The sequence below is a fragment of the Passer montanus genome, unplaced genomic scaffold (genome assembly GCF_014805655.1).
Source record: "Passer montanus isolate IOZ18808 unplaced genomic scaffold, ASM1480565v1 scaffold61, whole genome shotgun sequence".
NCBI classification, from domain to species: Eukaryota; Metazoa; Chordata; class Aves; order Passeriformes; family Passeridae; genus Passer; species Passer montanus.
This window is the reverse complement of record NW_024371149.1, coordinates 2,183,620-2,197,727: the sequence shown is the minus strand read 5'-3', so window position 1 is coordinate 2,197,727 and position 14,108 is coordinate 2,183,620. Positions and strand designations below refer to the sequence as shown.

Below are 14,108 nucleotides of genomic sequence, written 5' to 3'. Positions count from 1 at the left end.
CTTTACTACATTTTTTAAGGTTAACATTTTCATCTGTTTTAGTTTTGATGGTGAAAAAAAGCAGATGGCATTTGTTGACCAGTAACAGTTCTGTAGTTTATAGGGCCAAATCATTGGCAGGTATCCTTAGTTATACTTCCAATTAAGAAACTTAATATTAAATGGAGTTATTCTGTTTCCTTGCAGCTTTACCAAAAGCATCTTATCCACTGGCTGTAAGGGAACTCTGTACAACAAAAAAAGGCTTGGTATGGGTGGTTTGAATTTTTCAATATTTTTTCACTCTCAGATGCATTGTTTTCATCTCAAATTATAATTATGAAACCTGACATAGCATTTGTTCTCTAAGGAACTAAGATGGAGACACTGAAGCAGAAAGGCAAGTCTAATATCTGCATTCCATGTAGTAAATGTCTGTGGTTCATGTCCACAGTGTTACTTGAAGTGTTATTTTATTACAATAGAAAGAGTAAATATTTAGGCAGTACCATTAAAGAAATAAGGTGAGATAAAATCTGTAGTGTTGCTTTCAGATCATTGGCAGTATTCTTATGTTTAAGCTCATAGGAAAAGCTCTGTATCAAAGTGAGCAGTGCTGATATATGCTTCTATTAAAGTCAGATGAGGCATAAGGAATGATTTTAGTAATTTGTGTCCCAAACTATTTAACAAGAATTATACTTCTCTTGAATAGATATGTTCTACCTGCTTCCATGAATATAGGCAATATGTTTTTGCCAGTGTATCTCATGGACCTTTTTACACCCCTTCCCCAGATAGGAAAATGAGGCTGGTTTTAAAAAGTAAATGAAAGGAGACAGATAAAACTTTGGAGAACAACTGCATTACTCACAGTCTTTCTCTTTTTACCACTGCCATTGTGTAGAGATCTTGATGTATGTATTTAGAGCATTTGAAGAACATGCAGAGTAAAGGACTTCTAAAGTGTTAAGAATCATTGTGTCAGTGAACTGCTAACTCATAAGATACCTTTTTGAGAGACCTTCCACAGAAAAGGGTTTCTTATTGTCAGATCTGAAAATTTCACATACCAAGACAAAGACATGAAGGTAAGACTCCCATTTAGACTGTGTAAATAATATTTACTTTAAGGACATTGTAGCAGTCATGCATTCATCCATTATACTCTTTGGAAAGTTTAGGTGTTTTAAACAGAAGTCCATAACATGTTTGGTTCATAAGCTGCTGTAATTCCAGCTGTCAGGAGGGAAGAATAGACACGTGCGGGTCATATGTGTATTAGGGCATGGAGAAAGACTCTTCTTCAGTGTTGTGTCTCACATTGATATTTCTTAAAAAACATCCTCATATGTTCTTTGGGCAGGTATTATGTGGACTACGTTTCACTATCTTAATTCCTATTAAAATTACAGAAGGCAGAAGGTGATGTCTCTCCTAAAATTCTTCTCTCAAAAAAAAGTATGATTGTCATGAAGCCCATGCCATTTAGCCATTAATGTTCCCAATGCATCTTTCAGACAGGAAGGGGTGTTATTGCTGGAGCTCTGGCCTGAATCCAGTTCAGGTGATTACATTCTGCCTCTATGGATTTCTCTGCAGTCTCCATGTACTAAGGCATTCTTCTCCACCTTCTGCCCTAACCTCTTCTGTAATGTTGCAGTGTGCTAGTTAACCAGCTGCTACTCTGCACTTGAAATGTGTGCATCTTTCAGTAGTAGTGAGCAAATTATCCCTTTGTAAGACTTAAAATTTGTAAAGCACTTGAAAATTCTCAGATGAATGGTAAAAGGCACTGTATATAATTGATGCTTCCATTGAATTGAAGAAATTATTGTGACAAATTGTTTATTACCTCTGGGTATTTGATTTTTTGCATTTTGTTTTGTTTTTTGGTGTTTTTTTAAAATGTTCATTTGTGGGTTCAGTTATATGGAAGCTTCAATAATTACAAGCTGGCTTTTGTATTATCTACTCAGTCTCTTCAATAAAATGCCATTCAGCAGGATGTAACATCATGATATCTGACAGTAAGATCATGATTGTCTTAGATTCTTAGTGGATCAATATGCCTAGAGTTTTACTTTATGAGGATTTTTTCTGTTTTTTTTGAAAATAGAAGCACTGCTGGAAAAGAGCTTCTTGTAATTGCTCTTTTCTAATACAATGGATCTCATAATCAGATGGCACCACTGTTAAGCACAGGAGTTGTTCATATGTTGAATTTTGTTAAAAAAGAAAAATGGATTTAATATGGCATTGTCAAAACTCTTGATCAGCTTTTGTCTACTTTTGTGTTCCTATAGGTGAGTTGTTGGTTTTTTTTTTCCTGGACCTCCCATTGAAATAGTAGTAGTCTCAAGAATCATGGTTAGAATTTATGTCAATTTCTAGCCATGAAACAAAGGTCCAATTGTAATTTTTCTTTCTGGAAACTGTTTCTCATAGCAATATTTCTGAAAGAAAAAATCAGTGGCAAACTATCACTACCACAGGATCTACCTGGAATTTGGCACATGTTTATGAGTTGGAAAGAACTGTTCCAGGTGATTTTATATTTATTGCTTGTTTTGGCTGTGGCCGGGTGTCCCACAGTTTTCACTGCAGGCTTGGCAGTGTATTTGTGTGCTGGGTTAAGATAAGGCCTGGCTTTGCTGATTCACTGACCCAGGAAAAGTTCCCCAGCTGTTAGAGATAAACGTGGTCGCAAGGGCCACTGCCAGTGAAGACAAAGATGGTTTCTTGTTGTGATCTTCTCAGCAGCGTATCTTGCAGCAAGGAACAACTAAAGAACCATGACATCATCACATAAAATGTGATGCAAATGCATCATATAACATCTTATTGTGAAATGAATGCTAGGTTTTGGTTTTTTGGTGTTGCTGTAGTCAGATGGAGTCAGGACAGAAACTAAAGGAAAGGTAAAATGAATGCACTGATATCTCTAATCACTTTGGAAACAGTGCAAATGTCCAAAAATAGAAGTCTAGTGCCATTTTTGATACTCTCAATTGTACAGCAGACCCCTGCAGGGATGACAGCTAAGTATTTTACATAGGAGATGTAAGTTTTTTTGAAGCCACCATGGGAGACCAGGCATGGAAACAGTAGAGTGGCTAAAACAGCAGTAGAAACTTGTGTTTAAGCAGCTGAATCCTGCCTTTCCTGTTGTGCTAAAAGAGAGATTGTGTGCTTGAAATATTGGCAGGTCAAGAACACCAGAGCATTACAAAAAATAATCCTTCCCTTCACTAACATCAGCAAGAGTGTGGTCCAAGAGTCAGATAGGGCTGTGATGAGGTCATCTCCTAAAAGCTCAAGCATATCAATCATTCTCTCTTCATTAATGACTAAGAACAGGACCATTTGAAAGCTGCTTTATGAGTTATTTCAGGAAAAAATATTAATAATTTGTTTTCAGAGAAGGGCTAATATTTCTTCCCTTGTCTCCACCCTTACCAGAAATGTATAGGCCAAAGGGCTATTTTGTAAAAAATCTTGAACTTTTTGCTTCTGAGTTTCTAAAACTGCTCCCTTTGTCAAAGAAAAAGGATGCAGCACAGTTTCATCTGCTCCCTTAAAAGCATATTGAAGTTACAGATTCTGGTTCCAGTTCCTGTATTTTAACTGAAGTTGATGATAATATTTTTTGATTTTGTCCATCTTGCAGACAATGGACCTGGCATAAAATCTTTAAGATTTGGTGACTTAGGTCATGGATCTGTGTTTCAGGGGAAAATCAGGAGTTCTTTGGGGGAATAAAAAACTAAAAAATATTTGTGACTGAGGACTGGTCTTCTCTTTGAAGCAATTAGTGAGATTATAAAACTTTTGTAGGAAACTGTTGCCCTAATTTATCTTATTCATCCTAAAAAATGTTCATAGGAAAACATAAAAATAGTATTTAACTCTGTAATTAGAAATGTGTCGAAAAATAAATAAGGAAAATATCATTTACACTTTAATAATTACATCCCTTTGAATCCTGTTCTGTGAATTATCTGTTTTAGAGGTGGGTTTTCTTGAGACTTTAGCAGACAAGGAATTTGTGCTTATGCATTTAATTTTCAAATGTATATAAGGCATGCTTCAGTTGTAATGTATTAAATGTCTTTACATCAAGGAACCTAGTAAAGGCATGTGCATTGTCCCAAAGATGATTCATTTCTCTTTCAGCCTTGGTGGGGCTTCAAAACCTTAATAATTCTTTCATGTAAAAGAACCTGTGGGATATTTGCTTAATGATTAAATTACTGTTGCCTTTGTGATGCTAACTTATGAGCTTGAAGCAGGAGATGAAGTTTTTTCCTACATCAGTACAGCAAATTGTGCTATGTATCTTATTCTGGTAAATTTCATTAGGAAATGTATCATTTGGGTTAAAATAAGGGGTAAATTCAGGACTGAGAAATTAAGACTTTTTTCTTCACACATTATAAGACTAAACATACAACTTTGCTCATGTAACAGTTACAAACAGTTCACTGTGTAGGCCAAATGCTCTCTAATGCAGTAAAATTAAGAAATAATATGCTTTGAAAGTGATTTATGAGTGTGGTTAAACTGCCAGATTTACAAAGAAATAGTTCAGATCTTGGGAAGCCTCAGGAGTCACGTCAAAAATGAATTTGACCATGATTTAAACTGCTACTTTTCTTACATGACATTTAATATGTGTACTTTGGAGGCCCATATGTCTTTAATAAAATAGCATTAAGTTTTAAATATGATATGAATGCAGTTAGTTTCTAAATTCATAACCTTTTCCACAACTCCAAAATGCTAACCAATAAGGGAGTCACACATGCAATAAAACATAAACCTTAGAAAATAGTTTTTTATTAGAACGGTTAGACATTTGGCAGCTGAGTTGTAATGTAATAAATACGTGCAGCCAATGTGGGTTTATCAGTCTTTGTTTACACTGGAAGCAACTGGGACCAGACAACTAATTATAACTGAGGAGCAAAGGTCATGAAAAGAATATTTTGTCCAGTGAATCTGTGCTTGCTAGGCAAGCCCTATAATGCTAATAAAAATAATGTATTAAAAAGAAACACTACAGCATGCTTCTCAGTTGAGTTTGTCAGAGAATATAATGTTTATTAGTCATATACTTGAAGACTGTTCTGAAGTGCTAAGTGCCTCAAAAATCATGAAAAGATAGACATGGGGAAAAAAATTACACAATTTAAAAAGGATTTAAATGTTCACCAAATGGTGGCCAAAAGAGTTCAGTGTTTCATGAAAACAGCCAAATGGGAGTCCTGTCTATGCTGAAGTTAGTAACAATAAAAGAATGCTATAATATTTTCAGTTTTTTTTTTTTGTGTAATTTGAGGTGTTCTACTAATATTGTTAAAATAATGTATTTTGACATTATTTTCTGAAACAGAAGCTAGCCCACAGCAAAACCAGCTTTCTAGGTAGTCTGAGGTTTTACTCAGAACAGAAAATTCAGGTTTGCTTGTTGAGTTCCTCTATTTATTCAACATGTATAAAACAATACTGCAAACCTGTTCACGTTTTTTAGGTAGTCTGACTTTCTAAAGAAGGGTATTGAAATAGTGAGAGAGGTGTGAAAAGACAGATTTTTTTGTGTACTCTGAAATGTGTGGGAGGTGGAGCGTAAAGTCTTGATTGTGATGTAGTTTTTCCTTTAAAATGCTTTTAGTGATTTGATTTCTGGTTAGTGTGGCTCTAGAAAAATGACAAAAACAAAATTTAAAAAGTCTGCTTTGAGATGTATTGCAAAGTATATATTCAAATGCTAATCTCTATTCCTCCAGAATTATGGGTCCCCTAGAGCATCCAGAAAATTATTAACAGCATGTAATCCAGTTTGAATGCATCTTTGCTCTGTTAGCCAAATCTTTACATAATACAAATCATTCTACCTATAAAAGCACAAATATGTTATTGTTCTCAACAGGCAATTTAATGCAGCTATAGGGAGGAGAATAAGAGAAAAGAAGATTACAAGCTAGCTGATCATGCTTTTATTTCTCTTAAATCTCTCAGCATTTCTCTGTGGTTGTACTTGTTTAAAGATTGTACACAACTGTGCTGTCTATATGATTTGGAAAGCAAATCAGCCTAAATATGAAGTTTCAATGGGTGTAGTTTTTAGGGGATTTGATACATTTATCACAAATATACATTTTTCCCCAGAAGCAGTGCTGAACCTGTAATCTTTTTTCATATAATTCTTTAGAAGACTCCACTTTTGTTGTAGAGAGCTCAGTTATATTTGCCACCCAGTTGTGTAGCTTTAGCTGTAGAATAGCTATTAAAGTTAATTATTTTCTGGAGGGTTTTCTCAAAAGGACTATTCATGTGAATACATACAGAAAGCATATGAGCAAGGAAGAAACCAATTTTATTGAAATAATACACTGCTATCTCCAGTCATGCTGTGGAGTCAGGATCCTGCTCCAGTGGAGTTATGCAAATGTTACAAAGTTTAGCTCACAATTCTTGTAAGAAGGAAGGTGGGTCCACTCTGGCATATGTGTGCAAATTGTTTTTTTATTGTTATGTTAAATTGTTTAATGTTTATGGGTTTTTAAAATTTTTTTATGTATTACTCCTTGCATTATTTTGCCACCTGACTCTTGCTTGTGACTCTCACAGTAAAGTTTGGCATCTATATGATAATAATTCTTTTGCTCTTTTGTGTTGCTTTATTTTTCACTAAGTACATGCCATTATGTTATACATCTACTACTTAATCACCAGTGATTGGATATTTATGTAAAATGTTTAGATATGAGTAAGCAGTCAGGCTATTATTATTATTAATTGCATACAGATAATAAATGACAAATGTTTGCTTTAAATTGAAAGGTGAAGGCACTAACACAAGAGAAATCTGTCTAGGAAGAAGGATGGAGAGGCAGTGAATGTTCCTATTCTACCTATTTTCATCAAGCCCATCAAGCATGAACTGGAAGAAACTGTACATAATTCAGTAGGAAAAAATATAATTTCTGAGTTTGAAACAGGGTGTCACCTGCATGTTTGCAGTTAGCTACAGGTCTAGTCCTTTGAATTGTTGAACATAAAGCATAAAATGTATTTGCTGTGGAGTCTTAGGGTTGTTCTTGGAGAACTTCCTCACTTTACATGCATTTTGGCAGGAGTTTTGTGCTTTCTTTCATATTGCATATTGAGAAGAGAAGTCTAACAGGTCACAATAGTAATCCAATGCCCCAGGGCTGCTCAAATTTTTAACTATCTTGCTTTTGTATAATACCTTCCAGCTTTTTCCCTTTCTCTTATGTGAAAATTTTTCATATCTTTATGGTCTGAGTAAGACTCTACAGGGCTATTTCTTCTAAATAAAAAGTCTAAGATATTTTGTGCAAATTTGAAAGATGGAATGCTCTAATAGGCTAGGCAAAAGCACTGTGTGTGTAACACAAAATTTTTCTTTCACATGGAGAAAACCTTTGAATCCACTTTTATGTCTGTTGAGGAGGTTCTGAAGGAGTAGTTGCTATGTGAGCAGTAGAAAGAAATGTAGATCTGTGCCATTTCAAGTGGTCATTCCAAAGCAGAACACATTGAAATGTCTGCATGTGTTGTTCTAGTTTCAAAACAACCAAACAATCACTTTATAGATATACACAAGTGCTGCATTGGCAAGATTTTCTGCAGCAGCTATACAGGTAATAACCTGAGAGGAATACTTTGGGTTTTATTGTTTATCTCTGATGGTAGAGAACTTGTACAGGATAAGAAAATAATTCAGATTGTTAGTAGAAAAATGTCTTTAAATTGAGGTCATGTACCAGGCCAGCATGGTGCATGGTTTCTCAGAAAAGAGCACACCTAACTTTCTGGGAAGCATTGCTGCAAGGCCATTGGCAGTTGCAAAGTAAGGAAAGAAAAAAATAGAATGAATTTTATTTTCCTGATTTATTTTTGAACATGAAACTAGGTATGTTATTTTTCATAACAAATTTTGATTTAAAGGCAACAGCAACACAGCTTTTTGGGTCTTTTTCTGCCCCATATGTTTACCAGTTTCTCTGGAGAGAACTTCTGAAGACTTGTTGTTTATGTGAAGCGCTCTTTTGCTGCGCTCTTTCGTCCGCCTCCCTGCAAGCAGAAATGAATAGATATGTTGTTGGTAGAGAACTTACTTGCTTTGTCCTCTTGAGGTCATATTTTGGCAAGTGGGAAGTCTATTTTTTGATTTGATAAACCCCTAGTGGAATATGGTTTGGCTTGTGAAACTGCTGTACACAGAGCCAGTGGTTGTCTTGTCCTTTATAGCCTGGTCTTCCACCTTCTGCCCAGAATTCAGGGGAAACCAACAATCACTGGCTGAGGCAGTGTCACATGAGAACTGCTGAAAATTTATGGAGCTCTAATTAAACCTCAAATGCACTAATTCAAGCCCTATAAATCTTGTGTAATACTGGTGCAGTTCAGTTAACATGAGGGCTGATGTGGTCTGGGAGAACAAGGCAGATGCCTGATATTCTCTGCAGTTTTGCAGCTGGGAAGCAGTTATGTTGCAACCTAGGCTGTCCAGTGATCCCAAAGATAGTTCATAGATGTTAATTTAAAGTTTACTTTCAGTCAGGGGATATTGAAATGTTGTGTGCAGATAAACCAGCTATTACAAATTTGAAAAGTCAGATTTTTTTGTTTTTTGGCTTCCGTTGCTGGGGAAAAGGTTTGGCTGAAGATTTTGCCTATACTACAGTTACCTGAAAGTGTGAATAGGTTTTTCCAATCACTGTATCAGTAACAACAATGAAAACACTGCATTATCAGGGCAACTGTTTAGATGGATGCATGATATATCCATTCTGTGTGGCAGAAAATATTATACTTTCATATGCTTTCCTAAAGAAATAGATTAATCAAATACTAATATGCCATGTAAATTGAAAATTGTAGCTACTTAATCTCAAGATGGAGAAGAGATTAAACTGATGGTGTATCATTTTTTAATCTGTAATATTATCATGGTGGAGTACTTTTAGTCTATAGAAACTTGCTGTAATAAGAATAAAATAAATAATTTACTTATCCTCATGACTGCACTTCTTGGCCTAGGCTGAAGGGCCACTCCTTTCTACTGTAGTAAAATCATGCCTGTGATGCAGTGGCTAGAAACAATTTACATTATCAGCAGAGCCAGGATTTTGTGCTTTCTCCTCTACACTACTCAAAGAAATACTTATTTTTCTGATGTAACTTGTTTTGCAGAAGGAGTTTTTTTGAAGGGACTATGGAATGTGTTTGGCTTACATGTAGGCTTTCAGTGCTGATTCTTCTCCATCCAGAAACAAGTTAGAAAAATAGCACAATCACTTTTTGCTGTGTTAGGGCCATAGTAAAGCCTGTCTACCAAGAAAAGCAGATGGGCCAGGTAAAATGAAAATCTTGAACTCATGAGACAGCCTGCGAGCATAAGATATCACAATTGGAGGATTGGTAGCACGGCCCTGATGTGAATCTTGTGTGCAGATTCAGACATATGTGTGCTATTTCCAGCCCTCCAGGATTTGAGAAGGCTTTTTGAAGGCTAAGAGCTTCGTTGTCTTTACAAAACCTTCTCTTTCTCTGGGTTCTGTGTATGTTGAGAAGTCTTTTAAAGCCCTATGTCAGATTTGCTCTTCGTGTGAAGTCTTTATAAATATTTATATAGCCCTACTGAGGAAGAGTCAATCCATTAGACTGCTTTAGGCTAAGATTAGCACTTCTGAAGCCTATTTAACCAGATACGAGTTTACTTTATTTAATAACATTAAAGAGATAGTAAAAGAAAGCTTCTTTATCAGATAATGGTAAGATCCATGAAACAGGTTTATTAATGTCTAACTATCAAATTATGCTTGCCTCAAAATTCATGGAAGTAGCATAGTAATTGCCTATTTGATTTCAGGCAGATTAACACGCTTGTTAATGTTGAAGCTGTTTCCAGTGTGTGCAAGGCCCTTGATGAGGTCAGCAGCCAGCCCTGCTTTCTTAATTCACACCCAATGGAGCAGTGCTGGTTTCAGATTGTGTGGCAGCTGATGATGACTTTTTTTTTTCTTTTTCTTTTTCCTTCTCACATATTTTATGTTGCTCATGAAGAAGCATCTTGTGATTCATACTTGAATCATACAGATCAATGTACCAATACTTGCCACAGGCAACTTGCACATGTAGAAGTGAAGCGAAACAGCATCAAGGTAGGTGTTGGGCTGCTAGTGGTGCAACACAGGCTGAAGATTTCCTGTCTTACTGTTAACTTCTAGGGGAAAAAAAGGTATTTTTTTATATTTTTGGTAACATTGGAAACACTGGAAACAAATCTCCCAGGCAGAAGCATAACTTTATGGTTATTTTTGCAGACCTCTATAAAGGGTAAGTATATTTTGAGTTTACTCAATTTGTCACATAAGAGACATCAGTCATTGCATGTGTGGATGTCTATTTATAGTAACCATCCAACCACATACCTCTGAAGCAACCATTTCCTTTAATTTATATATATTTATTATCCCTGAATCTCTGGTATGTTTTCAGAATTCTTGGCAGTAATGTGAGAGTTCTGTAGCTCCTGAAACCATTATATTGTCATATTTTATATGTACCCATGAGTTGAGGATTATACAATCAAGAAAACTGTAGTTGCTATTTCTTTGTTCTCTTTCCACACGCCCTTCCTTCACTCTAGACTAACATCTAGAATGTGTTAGTCCTAAATTCCTTCTATATCACTCAGAGAAAGAGACTTTAAGAGGCAATTGTATCAAGGAGAATCTTAATTCCTTCTAATTACTGCCTCTGAAGTAAGAAGTGATGAATGCAATTCCTCAGTTCACAGCCCAGCCACTCCCACCACACAAATTGGACTTTTTTGTTTCTTTTGAACAAAGGCATTCAAAACTCCCTTTCTGTCTCTATTTCTCTTCCCATCCCTGCTTCCAAAGTAGGGCAGATGGATTCTCATAAATGGATTTGGAAAAATCTTCAAGATGATGGCAGAATAACATGATTAAAGTACTTTTGTGGTGCAAGAAAATGCAGTAATACTGTTACATTTTCTTTGCAGTCCAAACAGTTTAGGTTAGTTTGCCTTCTGCTGTGTTTTTCCCCCTGCCACAGTCTCTAGAAAAAATGAAGACTGTATTAGAAGGGCTTATATTTTAACTTTTTCTCTGTTTATTGTGCTTGTTGCAGCCCTATAAGTATGAATGCTGTAGACTGTCTCAATTACACACATTTGACTTTTTTTTAAAATAAACCTGCAAAAAGATCTGGAGCCACTAACTGCAAGTCCTATAATTGACTCCTCTTTTAATTCTCTTTGAGTTGTCTTCTGTAACTGCGCTTTTTTTTCTCTTTTTCATTAACGTTCCTCTAATTAAGGTCATTACAGGAAGTAAGACTCAAAGTAACAAATGTAGGATTTTAACTTTAAATTTATTTTGCTTAATTTCACTTTTCTGAGCACCTTTAAAGTTGGTTCAGTACAAGCATAACTTCAAGTTCTTCCAAATGAAAAAAGTAAATTTTATTTCTCTAATTCTCTCTCTTTTTAAGTGACTAAAATATGGTAATTTGCTTTGTAAAGAGGACATCTGCTGAGTTTTGTCACCTTAGATCTGCACTTTGGTTGCTAATGAGTAGAACTGCAGCACTTGCCCTTGAGAAGTGAAAACAGGCTGCAAGTGTGGAGAGAAGGTGACTGGGAAAATCTGAATAGTAAGCTCACTATCCCTTTTTCTTAAAACAGCATGCCTATAAGATACTTTGAGCAGCAATAATAGAGGAAAAGTTGTAAAAACCCAAGAAAAACATAGAAAATAAGTGGTTGAGTATTAACTGAATTAGAGGAAGCTAGAAGTGTAAACTAGTCTGGATTTGTTTCTCTTATGGCATCAGAGAAGTTGCAAAAATTGAAGATAAGGCCAACGTTTCCATTACTGAGCAGCTGCACAGAAGGAAAGCCCTCACTAAACCTTCTGAGCACAATCCAGTTAAAGCAGCCTCATGCTTCCTGAGCACTTTAACAATTAAAACACACCCATTAACACACATTTATGAAACTCAGGGACTTTTGTGTGTTGTAAATCAATAAATACCACTTCAGTTAGCAAATTCTGTCTCTTGAAGAACAATGTCCCTGGGTGACTACAACTGCTTGTGCCTGTTTTAAAGTACTTTTGGGTGAATTTAATCCTATCTAGTAGTTCCACTTAAATGTAGCATTTCTGTGTAAGTCTTATCAAAAGTGAACACATTTTTAATAGAAACGCTGTGAGTGTTGTGTTTTATCACTGTATTTGTCTGACTATTAAGAAAGATGAAAGTTTTACATACCATCCCAAAGATAACAAGAGGTCACACGGCAAGCCCCACATCTACAGATTAGTTGCCTCTGAAGATCTGAGTCATGTTTTTCATATAAATCATGTGGAATGGTCCATTATGAACACCTTGTAAAACTCAAAAGGCTTTATGATTGTTAATAGCCTCTGTGGTAGAGATTTATGGGCTAATTGGAGGCAAAATATGTTGCAGTGTGGGCTAAGAGAATGTGTTATCCTATCTGCATAAATAATAGTGTGTTATTGGTTGTGCACTTCAAGAAAGCAAGTGGAATGTGTATTACCTTGTGTCTTCCAACGAGACTTAACATTTCAACTTCTACTTATGACTTAAATCAACCTGGTTAGGGACAAAATGTAAAGTTGAATCATGCATTAATTTTTTCCCCTTCATGTAATCCATCACTGTACTAACCTATGAACTAAATGTAAGTTGTAACACTTGTAATCAGTCTGTAACTGCAATTTATTCAATTGAAGACCATCTTATTAGTGTAAAAATAGTTTCAAGAGACATTTTTATAATGACTGTGATAAAACTTTGATGTATCCTAAAATGTGTGCAATGTAAGACATTTATAATAGCCCCAAGTGTAATATTAACACAGCCTTTTAATGCATGTAAAAAGAGATCAGTTAGTTTTGATTATATTACCCAATATAGGTTTGATTCTCTTTTGGAGTTAAAGCATTGCTTGCTGGTTCTAAACGTCAAAATTATTGGAATTTGAAGACAGGTAAATGAAGTCCCTGTTTTTGAGACTGCCCTGTACTGAGCAGGTACAAAGAGGCAAAAAGGAGTTTCTTGGTTCCTACATGGCCAGTGTCACTTCAGGCATGCATGGATGTTGATTTCTGAAGTGTGTTGTATTGAGATCTTGCACACTAGAGATCTGGTTATAAATTCCAAATGATAAATCAAGAGATAAATGGATAGATATCCCATCACTCTCTGTGGATTCTTGAATATAATGGGAGTTTCAGCATTTTTCTTTATTTTTAGTTTTAATTTGTTATTTAAATATATTAAAATTTTGCCATTGTAAAGACAGGAATTTAAATTCTCAAAACAGCTGAATGGAGCATTTATGACTGGCTTTCATAGAAAGCTTCTCCAAATTATGTGAAATTATGGGAAAGAATATTATCACTTTCCCATCAAAGTTTTTCTCATAGTTGTCTGTTTATCTGTGGAAAATTTTAAAAAACTTTATGCAATTTATTTTTAAGATTCAAAGTTTCTTTAAAATCTTCATATTTTAAGAATTAAAGCCTCTCCTGCCCTTCATTAAACGTAAAGGCCTTAATGTACATTTACATTACTGAGAAATGGTTTTTCACTTGGCATGACATTATTGCATGAGTGTTTCTTTTTAATCCTTTGAATGTCTTACTTTTCCTAAACCTTCTTATCTCCCATAAATTCTTTTGTCAAAGAATTTCCCTAACTTTTCTTTATTCTACGTTTTTCTATGGTTATGTTGCATTAAAGTAACCAAGAACAAATTTCCTTTTCTTTCTAGGAAATCTATCTGTGTTTGATAAACCAGTAATTGCAGGTCATTATTTCTTCTGTGTAAGGTGATGAAATAATTCATCATAATAAGTCTTTAAAGTATTGTTAGATTTTTGGATTCTGTATCCTTCAGTAAAATAATATTGCATTTAGAGTGGTTACATAGAGATTTCACTGGATAAGAATGAATCTGTGGTGGTCTGTAAGAAAGTATGTTGGGGGGGAAAAGGGGGAAGAAAGATGAAAACAATTCTTTTGAAAATAGTGATTAT

The 14,108-nt window shown here is 35.2% G+C and overlaps 1 protein-coding gene across 1 annotated transcript in view; it reads left to right on the top strand.

Moving 5' to 3' along the window:
• Positions 1-14,108, top strand: part of LRMDA (leucine rich melanocyte differentiation associated) — a 606,126-nt gene that overhangs the window by 362,911 nt on the left and 229,107 nt on the right. The gene's annotated exons all lie outside the window — the stretch shown is intronic.